This window comes from Pleurodeles waltl, chromosome 6, assembly GCF_031143425.1.
Source record: "Pleurodeles waltl isolate 20211129_DDA chromosome 6, aPleWal1.hap1.20221129, whole genome shotgun sequence".
NCBI lineage: Eukaryota > Metazoa > Chordata > Amphibia > Caudata > Salamandridae > Pleurodeles > Pleurodeles waltl.
This window is the reverse complement of record NC_090445.1, coordinates 1,573,264,104-1,573,282,772: the sequence shown is the minus strand read 5'-3', so window position 1 is coordinate 1,573,282,772 and position 18,669 is coordinate 1,573,264,104.

The following is an 18,669-nucleotide window of genomic DNA, read 5'->3' as shown; positions in this document are numbered from 1 at the left end:
ACTAGACTTTTCCACTTAAGTTCAGGGTGCACTTTGATTCCTCACGTTAGCAGCAATAAGTACATACACAGGTTGTAACACTTCCACATAGCACTGCAGCCTAGACCACACTAGTAAATCGTAATAGCAACTTCAGGAACTCCCTGGCAGAAGAACGTGACCAGCAACACCAAAGTGCTGCCATTGCATTCACCTGCACTTACTCTGGCACATCCACTCTGCACTGTCAGGCAATGTCACGGGTATCAGTTGGCTTGTGCACCCACACACTCATATACACTTGCTCCCAGCCCCCTAATGCGATGCCCTGATATCCGGCTAGTGGATGCTACTGTGTTTGCAGGCCCCCTGGGAACTAAAAAGCCCTCAACCCACCAACCACCATTGGCTATTCCACCCCCCCCCCCCCCAAACCATAGATTGAGTCAATTTTCTCCCTGGATCCTCTCTGCTTGGGCCCTAAACTCACTACACAGGATATCAGGGACAAAATGGGAGGGAGGAAGGAAAGACAACTGCCTATCCAGTAACATTTAGCGAGGAGAGGGTTGGGCTCCTAGCAGAAGGTTTACTCAGAGGTCTGCAACACACAAGGTTGACAGTCACTGGGGCTGCCCTTTAGCCACAGTGGTGTCCAGCCCCGGTAGGCAGTCAGTGTTACAAAATAATTACCAATTTCGGCACCTCTTGAACGGAGGTGCTCCATCTGGGTGTGTTGACTTGAGTCATCCATGACAGTTCCAGTTGTACACGATGAGTTACTAGGTCCACACCACCTTTACGAGGAAGCACCAAGTCTGGTGCACGGAGACTTGAGTTGCACCAGACCGTTAAGCTTCCACGTGAAAAGTGCTTAGTGCTGTACAAAAATGAGGCACAACATCTGGGGCCCCATGACCTGAATCGCTCCAAAGACAATTCCCAATGTGGTACCTCCTCAGGAGGAGGCTCTAGTTTGTACATGATGACTTGAACCACACCAGACACTCCCAGACGCTCCCAAGAAAAACATAAATCCTGTACTTCTTAGGAATGAGGCACAACGTCTAGCACTCAATGACGTGAATCGGTCTCGATCATCCGGTCGCACAAGGAACTTCGTTTCCGTACCTCCCTGTAATGACGCACAACGTCTGGTATGTGATGACTTTAGTCACACCAGACTCCCCGGTCACACACTTAAATGCAAGTTCATCCTTACCATGCAAGGCAATGTATAGCACAACTTTGTTAGCACCCCCACCTCTGAGGGTCGCAACCTATGAACGGGGCACAGCATACAATGCATGTGCAGCCCGGGTCACACAAGATTAATGCGATGCACTCGACAGCAGCAGACGTGTGAGGATCCTCAACGGGTGATCCCGCTCACATCACGAGATGTCTCAGTGTGCAGTGGAACCCACAATGAAGGGCCACTTACCTGAAGTGCAGGCAGTACTTGCAGGCACTGCACCAGGTATTTTCGGTCTCTGGACACAATACTTAGTCCACATTCACACTACTGCTGCCTGGTGGAGTCTAGGAGACAATGTAGGCACAGAAGATGACACTGCTTGCCAGATGGTACCAGCAGACTATGTAAATCCCTCGCAGGAGGTCTTTGATGTCCCTGAGACCTCCACAGAGAATAGGGGGCAGCCAATCTGCCCTTGGAGAGCACACCTTGGGTTAGGACACAGCTGGAGGCAGTCGGCCCAGGCCAGCCACAATACAGAAAGGGTGTGTAGAGCCCTTCCTCGGACAGTTATGCTTCTGGAATGTAGACCGTTATTATTAGTGGGGCCGTGCTCCGGCTCCAAGAGGCCAAGTGTCAGAAACCTCTCCCTCCAATCGACCTATCCCAGGCCCCAAATGGCAGGGATCTGTTGTTCTGATTGACCACGTTTTCTAGCTGATGCTTGGGGAATGCACAGGTGTGCTCTTCCCCCGCACCCAGTGGAATGAAGCTGAATTCACAGGACACACAAACCATTTTAGAATCTAGAAATGCCCACTTCCTAGAAGTAGCATTTCTAAGGCATTAATAATAAAGCCACCTTTACCCTTAAAGGGTGTTTGTCACTCTGAATCCAATGATACCAACCTCATGAGACTCCTCCTCTGCAGTCCACTATTGCAGACAAATCTAATAAGTCTCTTTTCTCCCATGTTACCTTTGGGCAGAGCTGCTCTCATTGGCAGTGCGTACATGCAGGGGTCTTCCACACCACCTGGGCACATGTGCATTCAAGCCTGCAGAGGCAGGATGGACACTTAGGTTATAGCCACCGCAAGCGGACAAGTGCATCTATGTTGACCTGCACTATCAGGCTCAGCCCATATTTTAAAATCCCCTTGTGCAAGTGTGCACACCCTGGCATGTAATGCCAGAACCAATATCTATATATATATCTTTATAGGAAACCATCCATGGGCCAGTATACGCACACAGACTAGCGCTGGACTCACTATAGGTATGATGCCCTGGTGCAGTTAGGCACCTAGAGGCCAGCTATGCCAGACTCATTATATATAAAATCACCGTTGTGTAGGTCTATTGGGCCAGACTCCGTGCTCCGAAGGTCCTTTGGTGCAAGTGCACACCCCGGGGCCTGCCATGCCTGCTCCCGCCCCTGTTGGTCAGCGCCACCCCTTGCCCAGTGGAAGACATGAACACGCACCTCCACTCTGCACCTACAGGGGAACAGTGCCCAGGGTCCAAAGGCCACTAGTAGGGATCCCATAGGTGCAGCCGACCTCCCCCAAGGTAGGGGACACCCACAAGGAGGTCTTCCCTACCAGAGCAGAGTACCCTTCATATACCTGTCCTACCCTATGCCCCCACCTGCCCAACCTTTGGGGCCCGCCAGGGGAGGTGTAAGGTTCGCTCAGGGTTGGCCCCTGCATAGGGGCTGTCATCCTGAGTGCAGGCGCTCTAGCGCCCCTGCCGGCCCATCCAGTCGGGCCTAAGACATGGTTGACAGAGTCTTCTGGGGGGTGGAATGCGCAGTGGAATGTCCCCCTTGTAGCCAGGGCCGTACCTGTCCTGGTACGTGGGGTACCTTTTTTACATGGGCTTTCTGTGTACAGCACCTCAACCATGCCCATATCTGCCCCTTCCTAACATAGGTAGGAAGAGCGCATACACTTCCCCACAGCCATACAGTGGAGAAGTGCATAGAGTCTTAAGGTCACACACAGGGAGTCAGCAGAGACTGGGAGGAAAAAAAAGCAAAATGTTTTAGGATAATTCCTCAAGACGTGTCATGTCTGTGACCTTGTTCATTAACACATTGAACTCTTCACACCTAGAAAGATGTGAAGATGTAAGTATGATGGTCAGTATGACTCTACACCGTATTAACCCTGCTAATTGAAACAGTCAGCCCTGTTCCACTCACTGTCCCACTGCCTTAAGTATTTCTTCTGAAAGCAGGGCCTGCACAATACTGTGCAGGGACATCTTAAGAATTTTGGGGGGCCCTGGGCCAAACATATTTTGGGGGTCCTTGTTGGGAACAGTTTTTAATTTTTGACCCAATTTCAGTTCTTTCATACCTTCTTTGGCCAGGTCACTGACAGTGCACAAGTGCGGTCCTCCAAATTCTAAATGTGTTTACATCTAATGTTCAGGGATAGTAATGTGTGCTCTCAATGTTGTAACACAGCAGCAGCTCACTAATATTACTGCAGCTAAGCTCTGTGACACCCTCCCATTTCTAGTATGTGAGGTCCTGTTATGAACTAAAATAAACCTTTTTAATGGATGTTGCATGAAACATAAACACATTTCTCGCACAATGTCTGTAAGTGACTCACACATCCCCACATTCAAACTAAATTAAAGGAAAAGAGTATTCCAAACAATCTGTTTAAGAATTACTCAAGGTCTTCAGGGCAAGACGCTGCAGAACAGAGCTCGCTGTATCAGGGGGCCTTGAAAGGCTGGAGCCCTGGGTCAGAGCCCACTTTGCACATGCCTTTAAACACCTGTACTGTATCTCCTGTGATAATCTGTGCTAGAGCCTGGGTGCGGCTATATTACTGTTTTATAACACCTTTAAACACCTCTTGTACTTTATCTCCTGTGATAATCTGTGCTAGAGCGCGGGTGCGGCTAAATTACTGTTTTATAACACATGGCTTTCTGGGGATGCACACAGGTGCACTTGGCAAGCCTTGTATTAAATTGTGTATAGTTATTTTGGAAATAGTTGACATGTGCTGTTTGTTTTCGTCATGTTTTGTGTTCAGTAAAATATAAAAGATGTCTCCTTTGCTCTTATTTTGTCAATTGGCTCCATTGCTATTCCCAGAACAGTATGTATGTAGTTGTGGACTGCCTCTTACACCAGGATTCATCTGTTGCATGCTGCCCCACACATGTGTCCCACCATCGTGGGAGACATAGTTAAGGCCACTTAGCAAATATAGGGGGATATTTAGAGCCCCTTGCTCTGCCTTACCATCAATGTTTTCATGCTAATTCTGTCTTTTCTCCACACCATATTTACAAAGTGGCACAATGCATGCATTGCGCCACTTTGTAACCCCGTGCGCTACATAATGCCTGCGCCTGGCATGATATATGCAAGCGGGGTGTTCCGGCACTACGAGGCCCTCAAGAAATGGTGCAGTGGAATTTAACAGATTTTACTGTGCCATTTTTGGTATCATTTTTAACTCTTGCACAGAGCAGGCGTTAAAATGACACACCCATAGAAACCTATGGGCCTCCTTGCATTTTGCTACACTAGCGTCAAAAATTTTTTACGCTAGTGTAGCAAAGCTCCACAACAGTGTCAAAAATGTTGACGCTATTTTGCTAAAGACTCCCGTGCTGCGCCGTTATATAAATAAGGTGCAACCATGGTGCAACTATGGTGTCATTAGCTGCCAGTAGAGGGGCACAGAAAAAGTGGCGCATCAGCTGATGCGCCACCTTTTCATAATGTGGGCCATAATGCAATATAGTTGCACTTTTGAGATCCATTGATGACACAGGGTGCATTGGCAGCCTTTATGCTGAAGACATGCAGTTCTATGTCACAGATTATGATGGCATCCTTCAGCAGGTGGTGTTTTACCGCCATCCATAGAAAACTGGATACAAAAAGGCTGGATGCAACTCGAAAACAGAGGGCGTGTCTTTTTGGGTAGTGGTCTAAATTGTGTTAAGTCTCAGCTTTTTCAAAATATTCTAGCATGTTGGAAATCCGATTCATGTAGACATTTGTCATAAATCAGTGTCAGTTAGCTGGGCGCTGTTGATGCATTGTTAGTCCTTTTTATGCGGACGATTTGCTACTAACACCACTGTACATCTAGTACTTAGTTAGAATGCAGGCCCATATTTATACTTTTTGACGCTAAACTGCGCTAACGCAGTTTAGCGTAAAAAAAATTTGCGCCGTCTAACGCCATTCTGAAGCGCCATGCGGGCGCCGTATTTATGGAATGGCGTTAGACGGCGCAATCAGACCGGCACTGCCTGGTGTGCGTGGAAAAAAACCACGTAGACCAGGCAGCGCCGGCGTGGGGAAAAAATGACGTTAGGGCGTCTTAAAATGGCGCAAGTCAGGTTGACGCAAAAAAATCGTCTTAACCCGATTTGCGCCATTTTTTCGACGCCCAGACGCCATTTCATGACTCCTGTCTAAGTAAAGACAGGAGTCATGCCCCCTTGCCCAATGGCCATGCCCAGGGGACTTGTGTCCCCTGGGCATGGTCATTGGGCATAGTGGCATGTAGGGGGGCACAAATAAGGCCCCCCTATGCCACAAAAAAAATACAAAAAAAAAATAATTTATACTTACCTGAACTTACCTGTACTTCCCTGGGATGGGTCCCTCCATCCTTGGGTGTCCTCCTGGGGTGGGCAGGGGTGGCAGGGGGGGTCCCTGGGGGCAGGGGAGGGCACCTGTGGGCTCATTCTGAGCCCACAGGTCCCTTAACGCCTACCCTGACCCAGGCGTTAAATTCAGGCGCAAATGCGGTTTTTTTTGACCCGCCACCTCCCGGGCGTGATTTTTGCCCGGGAGTATAAATACGACGCATTTGCGTCGCCGTCATTTTTTTAGACGGGAACGCCTTCCTTGCATCTCATTAACGCAAGGAAGGCGTTCACGCTAAAAAATGACGCTCTTTCTTCATACTTTGGCGCTAGACGCGTCTAACGCCAAAGTATAAATATGGCGTTAGTTTTGCGCCGAATTTGCGTCGAAAAAAACGACGCAAATTCGGCGCAAACGGAGTATAAATACGGGCCGCAGTGTCTCTAGCGTAGGTCAGGACAAAATGTAACTTTTCGTTTAGTCATTTATTTTGTTGAGCTATTGTTTTCATTGTCAGCTGTGGTTACGTTTTGCAGGACTCTAATATCTGACTTCAACTTCACTGATTGTATTTGATGGATCTCCTTTATTACACAATTACACATTCAGGTGATTTGTTTTACTTCTGGGTGCCAATGACCCGTTGACCTTCTTAATTCACCCATTGACCTTCTTCATGTCCTTAGAGGAGTCAAGTTGTGTACGGGTGTCAGGACGACTGTCTCACATGTGTTAATCCTGATAAACCTTAGTCTTAATCTACTATGCTTCCAGCAGTGGTCCCCGCAAGAAAACCTGCAGCATTGGGCTGCATGGATGGAAGAAAATTGTGCAGCAGCACCAAACCCACAGAGGGCTTGTCATGATGTTACTGGTGGTCCCTCTGCTAAAAAATGCCGGTTTAGCACAATTGCAAGAGTTGGTCTATCCCTCAAAGGCAAGACAGTTGTGTACTGGGTTGAACTTGCATTTGTGGTACAGTAGACATTCTTTTGTGATAACAATCGGTAAAGGATGAGGTACATAAATGTGTGATTTTGCACAAATTACGCATTATGGAAGGGAATATTACACAGTATTCTGATTGGCCAATGTTTGTGTCTGGTTTTATTTGATGTTAGGATTGTTCACGCAAATCCAGATCATGCTGTTTTAGTTTATTGGCCTTCCATCCAAATCCAGTGCTGTTTGTGCTCACCCATCCCCACTAAGATTCCTAACACTGGCGCCCCCGAGCTCAAGGGGGGCCCTCAGCACAGTACACTGGGCACGAGAGCTCCTGAGTGGGTGGGGAGGGGGGCCTCCATGTATCTTGCAGGGAGGTCCCCTCAAGTTTCGTTTCCCCACCGCTCCCTATGTATACATTACCAGCAAGTCTGGTCCTGTGCAATTGAATGCGTTCTTAGCACTGTGCCTGTGTCAACCTTTAGGGAACATCAGTTTTAGAAATTTGCTATGTGTGCTGCACTGCATTGCACACCCAGTGCTTACCACTGTGCAAGCACGAAGGGTAACATAGTAAATTTATGCCCAAATCCTATGATTCAGAGATCAAGGGATATTTTCGATGCAAATGCTGACAAGTGAAAGACGGTCCCCATATAGGTGTTTGTTTGTGAATGATCTCAGTGATATTTACTTGGCGGTATATCTTGTATACTGTTTTTCACTTTTGTGAAGGAAATCTTCTTACTTAAACCGTATAACTTTGTGGTACCCTGATCTAATTGTACCTAACTGTCACGGACGCTAAGCAGATATGTTGTGTATTCTTCTAGATTACTCAAGGAAATGCTGACTTCTTCTAGTAGCCAAGGAGGCATCCTGTATAGACTAATCTACCTGAAAGGCAGTGAACATTGCAAGGGTGGTAGTGCACCCTGCTGGCTACAGCATTGCTGCCGGCTCGATTACGAGCCAGAGACAATGCTGTAGCCTGTTTCCCGCTAGGCCGGTTGGCAGAAACTCAGGTTTCCTCCCACCAACCAAGCGGGAAACTCATAATGACTCCGGCGGGGAGGTCGACGCATAGGTGGCGGCCACCCTATCAGGAGTTTGGCCAACAGGCTTTCCCGTCCGCCAATCTCAAAATGATTCCCATAATGTTAAAATACATCATGAGACAAGCAGCAAGAAATGGGCAAAAGGGGCAGCAGAAAGAGAGAGGAATGCAGATTGGTAGGGATACTAAGTGAGAGAAACCACATTATTTTGTGAAATAACCAACATTTTTAGGTCTTGGGTCTAGGCGGTGCACATGCGCTGTCTTGAACCTAAACATGCTGTATCTCTATTGTGGGCTTCAGCCCACCCATTGGCTGGCTTCATCGTCACTCTTCCATTGTTTCTCACCATTTGTCCATGGCATGCTTTGTTCATACCTTTTTCTGTTTTTACCCCTCCTTGACAGCAGGGACCAAGTACATTATCCCTCTGTTAGCCCTCATGTTATACCCAATTTAGGAACTTTTTTTATTCATTTTCAAGCCCTCCTCAGGAGTACTGGTGTTTTCATGCACTCCGAGCCCTGAGCACCACTTTTTCTTAATTTACCCCATGGTGCTGCCTGACTCCTTTTACCCCGACAGTGGGGTTGAGCTGCTGCCTGCAGCTCTTTCTGACTGTCATCATGTAGGCATTGTAGTTCTAACATTCAGTTGGTCTAACCATGTTCCCCATTAGACCCCCACAGGTCAATGGGTGGCTGCCTCATTCTCGGATGACCACAGATCAGATATCCTGAAAGGGAAGGTTGCACATGGAATAAAGCTCCCCTCCCACAGGAGAAGCAAGCGGAAGGCCATCTTAGAATGGAGTAACTACAATTTAACTGGTCGTCAAGCAAGTAAAAAATGGTATTAAATCACTTAATGACTGTAAAGTACTTTTCTTTGCTACAGCAAACATAAACACATTGACTCAAAACTGAACTTGCGCTTGATTTTCACGTTGATGACGTTAAGTAATAAGCATGATACAAGTATTAAATGTAACCAGTGGTTATTGATTTTCTCCCCTTTGTCCCATTCTCCATACGTATCTTGCACATAGGAAGACCTGTGCAACCTACTGCTTGAAAAATCCTTCTCCAAGTTCTATCTACGTTCATTAGTAATCTCAGGTTCTCTTGGGCCTCTTTCTAAAGGCCTTTAGTCTTCTTTTCTCGTTGGTGCCCAGAGTGCTGCATGCTGCTGTGTGCAGGAGACAGCTGTTTGTACAGAGGTAGCGTACTGAAGCTCGCTGTGCATTGCAAGACCCGTCTCCACCTGTAAATGTCATCCTTATGGGCCCAGTTCTGAATCTTTATGTCACTATTTTAATATTTATACCCGTCCTTACCCCACTTTAATTACATTTTCATTTCCTTGTAACATACCTATTTGTTTATAAATGAAGACCTGAGCTGTGACTTTTTAAATACAGCGCCTCAGTTCTATCTGTGACCACGGTGCTATCTGTTCCTCCCTCACAGACTCTCATTTCCTAGGATTTGCCGAATCATTATCATGCCTGTGCAGTGCTGACTACAGCGGCCAAGGTCCGAGTCAGCTGACTATAATTTATGAGTATAGGCAGGTCGAGGCAGCTGATCCATGTTCAAGGGCCTCTCACATCCTGTAACTCAGTGCTTAATTTGTGCTTGTTATTTCCGGTGCTGAGCACCGGCACTTATTTTTGATGGCCGGGGCTTAGTCTTCTGCCTCAATCATTTGCAGCGAGCAAAAGACACATTTGGGATAGACGGAGGTAGAGAAAAACGAAAAAGCCTCACATTGAGAGAAAGCAGAAAGCTGCAAGAGTGAGCTGAAGGTGCAGGGAGTGGTTTTATTAGGATTAAAGAGGCCCAAGATGGCTTCAGAATTACGCCGCCTCAGTATTCTGTGCTCGCACATTTCATTGCAGCAGCTGAGTGTTTAAGAGAAGGGCTTTGAGCACCAGCACCTTTTCTATTTACAAATTAAGCACTGCTGTTACTCGACCTGGGTGAACTGTGGTCCCACGTGGGACAAAGTGGCCTGGAGCTCAGTGATACTCCTCTCACAGTATGAGCAGGTTACAAGGGCACCAGATGCTTCTGTTTCTAGTGCTTTGCAGCAGTTTTAAGAACTTAAAGTTTTGCATTGCTCAATAGGTGTAATTTGTGATCGTATATGCTTCCCTCATCTTCACTGCTTGATTTTGCTTGCGAGAAAGTGTCACTCATAGTTATTGAAATGTCACTCATAATTACATTGAAATTATGAAAATGTCACACATAGCAATCTGAAACCTTGGCAGCTATGCACATGCTACATACATTTTTCTTCAAAGTTGGTATTTTCCCTCCAAATTCGGGAAATGCTCTTAGTTCCATGAGGGCTGTTGCCTGCATTTGTCTCCTCCATCCCTGGGTGGCACTGTAGACGCTTGTAAATGCATATTTTGTACATTGCTGGAGTAGCTTGGAAACTAAGACCTGCTAATTGTGTACTTATTGCACTTTATTATATTTCAGGTTCCTATTATGTTGCTGACTTTACAAGCTCAAATAATAATGTGATTTTGTTTAAAAAATGCGTAGTATTTATTTTTTTCTTTTTGGTTTTCCTTTTTTCATTAATGCAGACATGTACCTTTGGTTAAACCCAGAAGTACTAGTGAGAAACTGTTGCATTGTCCCTAGATTCTACCAAATGCCTAATGAAAACAACATTTGCCATCACTGAAGGCTTGTCTGGGGTAATAATCCCAAATTTAATAGCATACCCATAGATGTCTTTGATCCACTTGCGTCCAAAATCAGATTGAGCACAGGCCTTTGATAATAATATAAAACATTCCACAACATTGTATTAGAAACACATTGCTTCATACAGTATGAGTCTTTATATACACCAGGCCCAGATCCACTAGTTTATTCCAAACTGAGTGCCCCTGGCCTCAGAGTCTGCTGAACAAATTGAGGGCATTCTGCTTTCTCACCTGCTGAAGCCGCAGCCATGCATCTGGCAAAGAAGTTAAAAATACGAAGTATGCATACATTAACATCCCTAATGGACGGCCTTTCCATTTAAAATACAAATTCACTGAAATCCTCCTTAACCCCACTCAATGTCTTCTTTTGCATAAAGCCAATAGGTCTCAGCAGTCTGAGAACCATAGGCGTTGCCAATACCAATGCATTTGTGTATATTAGTAAAAACTGCCCCGGGGCCATACACAAATACATTTACATTGTAAATACCTATAGCTCTCCGATTGCTGGATTGCCAGGACCTCTTGGCTTTGCCAAGGCTTGTTTAAATATTTCAAGAGAAAGGGAGTGTGTGTGCGTTTTTGTCTGTGTGTGTAAAAAATACGGCAGACATCTCACCATACCCGACGGAAAGTACCTGTGCCCAACTATTTATCAAAAAATACATTAAGTGGGGAGTGTAAATGTCCCCCCCCACCCAAGCAACGCCCCTGATAAAAGTACATATCACACTCTAAAAGTCGGTGAGGACGAAAAGAACCAAATTAATAAGTGTGAAGTGGATTTAAACAACAAAACACCAGAGGGCAGTAAAGCATAATGTATTTCGAATGAAATCAGTAACCTACCAAAAGTGCCCAAATACATTTGTCATCATTTTGAGTTATCTCACTGTATTTCACTGTTAACCGTCCACAGATGGAAACTACAGGGAGAAGTGGTTTATTACTAGAATTATAGGGAATGCTGGGAAAGGATACGCTAAAGGAAATACTAAAGCGGAGATCTAGCGTTTAGAATCGAGCAAAGTGAGCGAAGCCCTTTTGATCATTTTTCCTTTGGGACTAGTGGGCCACATGTAGTTTAGGTATAGCATACTTGCCAAAATTCTCTGACTCAAAAGAAGTATGACTGTTCAGGTCACAGAACCACCGATTAGTATTTTTGCCGATGACATGACATCACCGGAAATGAGATCTCTTGAACGTATTAGCACAACTAAGATATTTGAGTATTAGAGGAAACAAGTCACTCTTGTCCTGTATATTTGAAGGTCGCCTCACGCATAACTTATCGTGATATGCTTTAACATGGGCGATCTGCCACTCTGGAGTAAGACGATTCAACTCCAGCGGATGTGAGGATCTCACGGTGACATCACACGCATGTGAGCGGCGACTGGACTCCACCCATGTGATAGGGGATTCATCTTCTTCATCCCGTTTACTCCTCTGCTGCTCCTCAAACTAGGTCAAGGTGATGGTGAACTCTTGAGCGTTAAACAATGACACAAGATATTTGTGAACACAGGTAAAACGATGTATCCTTTTAAATATTATGCATAACAAGAATAAGATGTTCCCATCAATGTACTTGTGTGATGTAAACAGCGAATTGTTAATAAAAATATATATAAAAAAAAAAAAAAAAAGATGATGGTGAACTCTTGACGAAGTAAGTCTGTGTGATGCAGTCTGATGGATCCGGGATCACTGGTGATCTTCCGATCTCTGGTTTTGAAGCACCATCATCAAGTCGGTACAGTGCATACCCTCTGTCGCTCATCAGGTAAGCTGCTAGGTCGTGTCAGCCATTATTGTTTGCTTTCCCAACCTGGTTGCTCCACAGTTTGTCATTCATGGGTGTATGTATATGTCTGTAACTTATTGGTCTTTCCAAAAAAAACCCTGCCCACAATGAGTGAGGCATAACTCGCATAATTCCGTATGTCCTAATCATGTGGAATTATCTAAGAATTTCAGGTGGTTATGCTTGAATTATGCATATAATCCTGCATTTAACACTTATTTCTTGGCAACAAAAATGCCCCCCCCCCCCCCATTTCCCCATTTCGAAAATGGATGCAAGGAGGCATTTTGCGTTAAGAAGTAACGCTAAATACAATAGAACAGAACACAAGTAGCTTGTTAAATGAGCTCTTGTGTTAGGATTTTTCCTCCAATTTACTACCAGCATTTAGAGCTATTTTCTTAGCACAAATTTCACCCACAGAACAGGAATAGTGAGTGACAACAGCTGCGCGCTAAATGTACTCTCACTGTGGGATTTTCCCCTCAAATTACTCTTAATTATGGGAACCAGAGTAATTGCGTATATATATAGGTAAATCCACATCAAAGTGTAACCCGGAATTACCAAAATGTGATTACTCTGGCATAATTAAAATTCTGCACAGGCCTACTTCAAAGGCTCAAGATGCAGCTGCGCCGCACGCATTTAACAAGCATTGACATAACCAATAGGTCTCACCAATGGGAGTGAGGTATTGCCTTTGTCATGTTTTTAGGCATACTGTACAGCAATGTTACAAAGAGGGCTGTGATGTGTCCAGCCCAGGTCTTATCAAAGTGCTTTTGTATTGCTGGTGCGAGGGAGGATGGTGTGGGAGACAACACAGAGGAATGAAGGTTGTGTGGGTGGGCGGCACAAGAACAACAATGGGTATGGGAAAAAAGCACAATAACTAGTCGCATCACAGCATTTTTTTTATTATAGTGGGTAACACGGAGAATGGATGGAGAGCCGGTGGCAGGCGCAACATGGAGAGTGGATGGTGGGTGGGTGGCAAGGGCAACACAGACAAAGGGGAGAAGGGGCCACGCAAGTACAAAGGGCACCACGGACGAGGGAGGGTTGGTCAGAGTGGCAACATGAACTACAGAGGGAAGGTGGGTGGTAGGTGCAACATGCACAATGGAGAGAACATAGGTTATTGGGGCAACATAGACAACCGAGGGAGGTCTGGTAGGTGTAACATGGACAACAGAGGGATAGCAAGCGAGGGTTGCAACACAGAGAACAAAGGATCAGCAGGTGTGCGGCATCATTAATAACAGAGCGACAGGAGGTAGGGAGGCAACACAATGGACAGTGGAGCCTCGGACGCGGGAGGAGTAAGGAGGGGGAAGAAGTACACAAGGGAGACAACTGAAAAAAACACACCCAAGTAGAGTGTTTAAACACAAAGAAAACAGTAGTGTCTAAAGAAATTAACATCGGAAGGACACAAATAATGGGGCAAACACATGAAGGGGAAGGAGGAGTGGGGGCCCAACACACGAAGGGGAAGGAAGCCTACGGTATTTGGCCAGTTTTAAAAGCAAGCAAATGAGAGTGACAATGAGGCAATGGGTGACCTGTGAGTCGACTGCTAGTAAACAATACGTCACGCAAGAGACAAGACATGCACTGTCTTAGATATGGCCCAAAAACAGCAGATGGCCTTCCTGTTGTCGGTTCATCACAATTTCAAAGGTGGAGTCTGTGACATCTCACATACTATTGCCCTCTTGGCGTTATGTGACCTTTGACCACAATGACATGACCTAAAGGAACCCCGCTTGACATCTGAAAAGGGATCTATTGAGGGTTTGTGCAAGACAGGAACATTTCTTTAGTTTATTAAGGAGACACACTAAACATTTTACAAGGGACGAATTTCTTGTGTTGGGATAGATTCAAGTTTTCCATGTCGTCTGCATGGTCTTCTCTGGTACAATCGTGATCAAGAAATGATGTGCAATGTAAAACAAGACCTTATTTGAGAATGGTGAGCCAACTCTATCCATGACTGAATCGAAATCTGGAGCACATGCACAGAGGGACAAACCTATGCTTATTTAGCAAAAATTCAGTGCATGGATAATGAGTACAAATTACTCTCCATAAAAATAATTCCATTGATTATCTGTTCTGTCATTGTTCTACGTCACGAAAGTGGCTTTTCACTACATCCACATTAGTAAAATGAACATTGCCGAAATCACGTACAGCTTTCCGTTCAAAAATGCATTTTGCACGTCTAATTGCCACCTTCTAATTAACGCCCAAGAAGGCCTTCCTTCAGAATGTTCTTGGCAATGATTTTCCTTCTTAAGGAGTTGAAATGTTAAATTGGTTAAATCTACAGCTTTCCCAAAAGGTGAAGGAGAACTTTAATACATCCACAGGGTGTATTGTTGCCAAACAACAGCAGTTTACCGCCTTATTTTAGTACTGTTGGCAAGAACGGAATGGAAAAGCTTTAGTTACTTGAGAAGAGGGTCACTCAGAAAGGCACAAGCCCAGAGGGGTAATGGGAGGTAGACCAAATGAACTAGAGTATGGAGTGGGAACACATCACATAAGCGTGACAGCCTCATTTATTGTTATGCTATGTTGGAATATCTTATACAGCACTCACACACTAGTGTTTTCATTGTCTACAGCGTGACCTTGCTTGGTGCCAGATATGCATTTATTCATTTAGGAACTGTTTAGTATGTCTGTGAGGGACCCTCTTCAGGTTTTAAATGTTTTTCTTTCTTGTAAAGAAACCCATCTTTAAACTAGTGTCCACAACTGTTCAAAATTTAAATAATTATTTCAAATTTTTCCGCCACTTTAAGCACAAGTCAAATGGGGAAAGGGTGTCTGTGTTGAAGGCAGGATTGTTTTTGTGCAGGAATTGACACCAGGAGAAATAAAGGTATTACTCTTCGTTGGTCCTCTGGTGGGGATGTACAATTCCGACGCTTTCCCATGTTTACCAATGTTGGTAAATTAGGGGATATGTCAGAAGGCATGGGTGGATGCTTGGGAACACCCATGCTCCACCCATGGCATGCCTCCCTGCCAAGAGTAATGCAAAGCAGTGATTTGGGGTGCCTTGCGTTACTCTAGATTTATCAGGCCAAGCAGGGCCACGCAAGGTGGCCCTGCAGGGCTTGGTAAATCTCGTTTAGATTTTGCATCACCCTTCCATCTCCTTACGTGGCACATGGAGCAAAGCAAAAACCATGCTATATATGGACCTATATTTTTGTAGCATTTGTATTCCTTTTGCATTATTGAGTTGAGATGTTGAAAAGACAATATTGCCAGAGAATGTGTTGCATAACTTGTCTCCTCATAATTTGCATTTACTTGCTGCATAACCTGTCTGATAAATAAGGAATCATCAGTTATCATCACATATTTCATGCTTTGTGCTTCAAACTGGTTGTCAGAGGCAGAAAACCGAGGAAAACATGCTGAGTGCCATACTTTCAAGTTTATTCAAATGTTAACACGCAGAAAGCACACCATAACCAGAGATTCGTTCATGGGAGGCATACGTCCCCCTCCATACACAAGAAGATTGCTACAGTGCACTAGAAGCGCAAGAAGTCACATAGAAAGTATGATATAATGAGCAGTTCCATCAAGGGAGCCATCTTGACCCTTCAAACACAGGAAGAGTGCCAGTGACTAACTTTAATGTATGAGTACCATTGGTTACCTTGGAGATTGGCGTGGGTAAATCAGAAACACAAATTTCTTGATGGCCATTTTGTACAAACGCATAAATAGTTCAAACACATAAGTAGTTCGAAATGCACTTGCTAAGAACAACATACTTAACCGAATACTAGATCAGAGACGCGGCTAACCACAATTACAGGTATTTAAAGAATCGGCGCAATACAAACGAATATGTTGAACTGGTATGTGTTATTTATAGCGAGTGGTGCTTAACCATAAGTCAAGGCTACCTTACCCTAAGCCTAACTGGCAACTTTCCACACTGAATGAGGTATCCCTAGGGCTTTAAGTGGGCCGGGTCCCTTCGGGTCTGAGACCCGGGAGGAGTTGTAAAAGGACATTGAAACGGGCTCCTATCGGGCTCTTTGCTCATACCATCAACTTTTTTGCTGTCAAGAACACTGCTACATTTCTGAACTACGAATGTAAGAAAAGTTAAGGTAATCAAATTGCAATTTAGTTACCCGTTTATTTTTCACAGGGTCTGCTTGACTTCCATTCCACTCCAGTATTATCTATTTCAAATATGTTGGGTTTCTGTGTTTTTCCCTACAGATGCTAGTCTCGGATAGTGCATGCTTTGAACCGAGTTACTTCCGGGTGTTTGGAACGGGCCACCATTAGAAGTTCTGAGATGAGGCTGAAAGCAACCTGAAGTTCTCAGAGCGTCTGTCAGTGGGTAAAAAAGGTATTTAGAATGCATGGCCACACAATCCACGGCCTCTCTGCAGAGCGCACAGGACAATGGTTCGTGTTCCGATTGCAATTGTAATTCTGAGCAATTGTGCATGAAGGAGGTACATAGTTGTCAAAATACTGACAATGTGAAACTAAAAGAAAATGCAGTGCTTACAGGTGAGTGACTGCGTTGTTTGTTTGGGGATGGTGAAGTGGAGATGCAAGGAAAGAGTGAAAAGAGGGTGCTGAATAGGAAAGAGATCAGGTGTAAGGTATGCAGATAAACAAGATGTGGGGAGAAAAGGGTGAACATGTCTAACATAGAGTGTGAAAAAAATGGAGTGTCTGAAACACTTTGAAGATCACTACCCCTTTCACGAGCCTCAGTAAAGTTTAATTCACAGTCTCACAATTTCAGAATTGAAAAATGTTCAATACTATTTACAATTCAATTCAATTTATTTAAATCATGAGTTTGAACTCCAAAGAGGTCCACATGCAAGCACAATACATAATAATATACAAAATACCCTAAAATTCCAATTTTAAAACCAGTATAAAACACTACATTCTTTGTAAATAAGTTACATTCACTGAATTCCCTAATGCGCGTCATATCAAACAAGCAGCTCCCTGGATAGAAATCACTTTTAAAATATAATCCCAAATTCAAGATTAGAGTGGCTACCGTCAAAACCAAATAGGACCTATACATAAGATCTATATGGATATAATAGGAAAACTACATGAACTGCAAACACTCTGCCTGTCAAACAGGCATACAAAATAATACATTAGAATGTTTTATAATATACAAGAATCATATAGGGTCTTTACCCTGCCAAGGTAGGATCAATAAATTTCTTTTCTACTCTCCTAAAGCAAAATTCAGTAAAGATTTAAAAAGGATTTGAAATATTTAAAAACCCTATAAGAAAAAAATAAAATTAATTTGGCGGGTTGTACAAGATTTCCAAAGCTTCTTTGGCAGAGTAAATGTTGAGATTGAGGTGGAGGGGATTTAACCATATTTTCCGATAAACTGCTAAAACGGGGCAGACAAGCACAACATGCTTAAGATCTTGCACCCCCAATAGGAATAAATCACAAATATTAGAAGACCCATCCCATTTAGAGGTGAGTTCTCGTAGTGGCAATCTATCTAGTCTCAGCAGGATCAAACAAAGTCTCACCTCATGTGGGAGATTCCAAGCTAAGTATGGCTGAGAATTGTTGAATATTAAGGCCCATATTTATACTTTTTTAGCATCACATTTGCGTCATTTTTTGACGCAAAAGCGGCGCAAACTTGCAAAATACAATTGTATTTTGTAAGTTTGCACCGTTTTTGCATCAAAACGTGGCGCAAATGCGGCGCTAAAAAAGTATAAATATGGGCCTAAAGATTTAGTCAATATTGTTAATCTCCTCTTTAGGAAACTAGATTCCTGATCTAAAGAAAAACTTTTAGACCATGTCACCTATTTCAGGTTTTTTTTTAAAGAACAATCGAAGGCAGGGAAATAATCAGATCAGGGTCAAGATCAAGCATTTGTGCTGCAAGATTACAATTTCTAAAAAAACGAAGATATTTCTCTTAAATTTCCAAAAAATGTCTGTAAAAACTGAATATCTCAAGGAGGAATCCCTACTTTGAGCCAGGCAGCACGCCCTCCGAATCACTGCTGCAAGGCCCTGAAGAAAGGTACTCTTAATACTGAATTCGAGCCTAAGGGCAGCCTCTGAGATCGACTTATTACAGGAGGTAAGGAGTCTTAAAATCTGTCCATCGGCCTTATCAAGAAACTCCCATTTAGAAATCTCAATACATTCTATAGCGTAAAGAAGGGTTGCCTGATAAGCAGTGAGAAGATGTAAAAAATGACACCGGCCAACTGCTTTATAAAAAGCTAATAA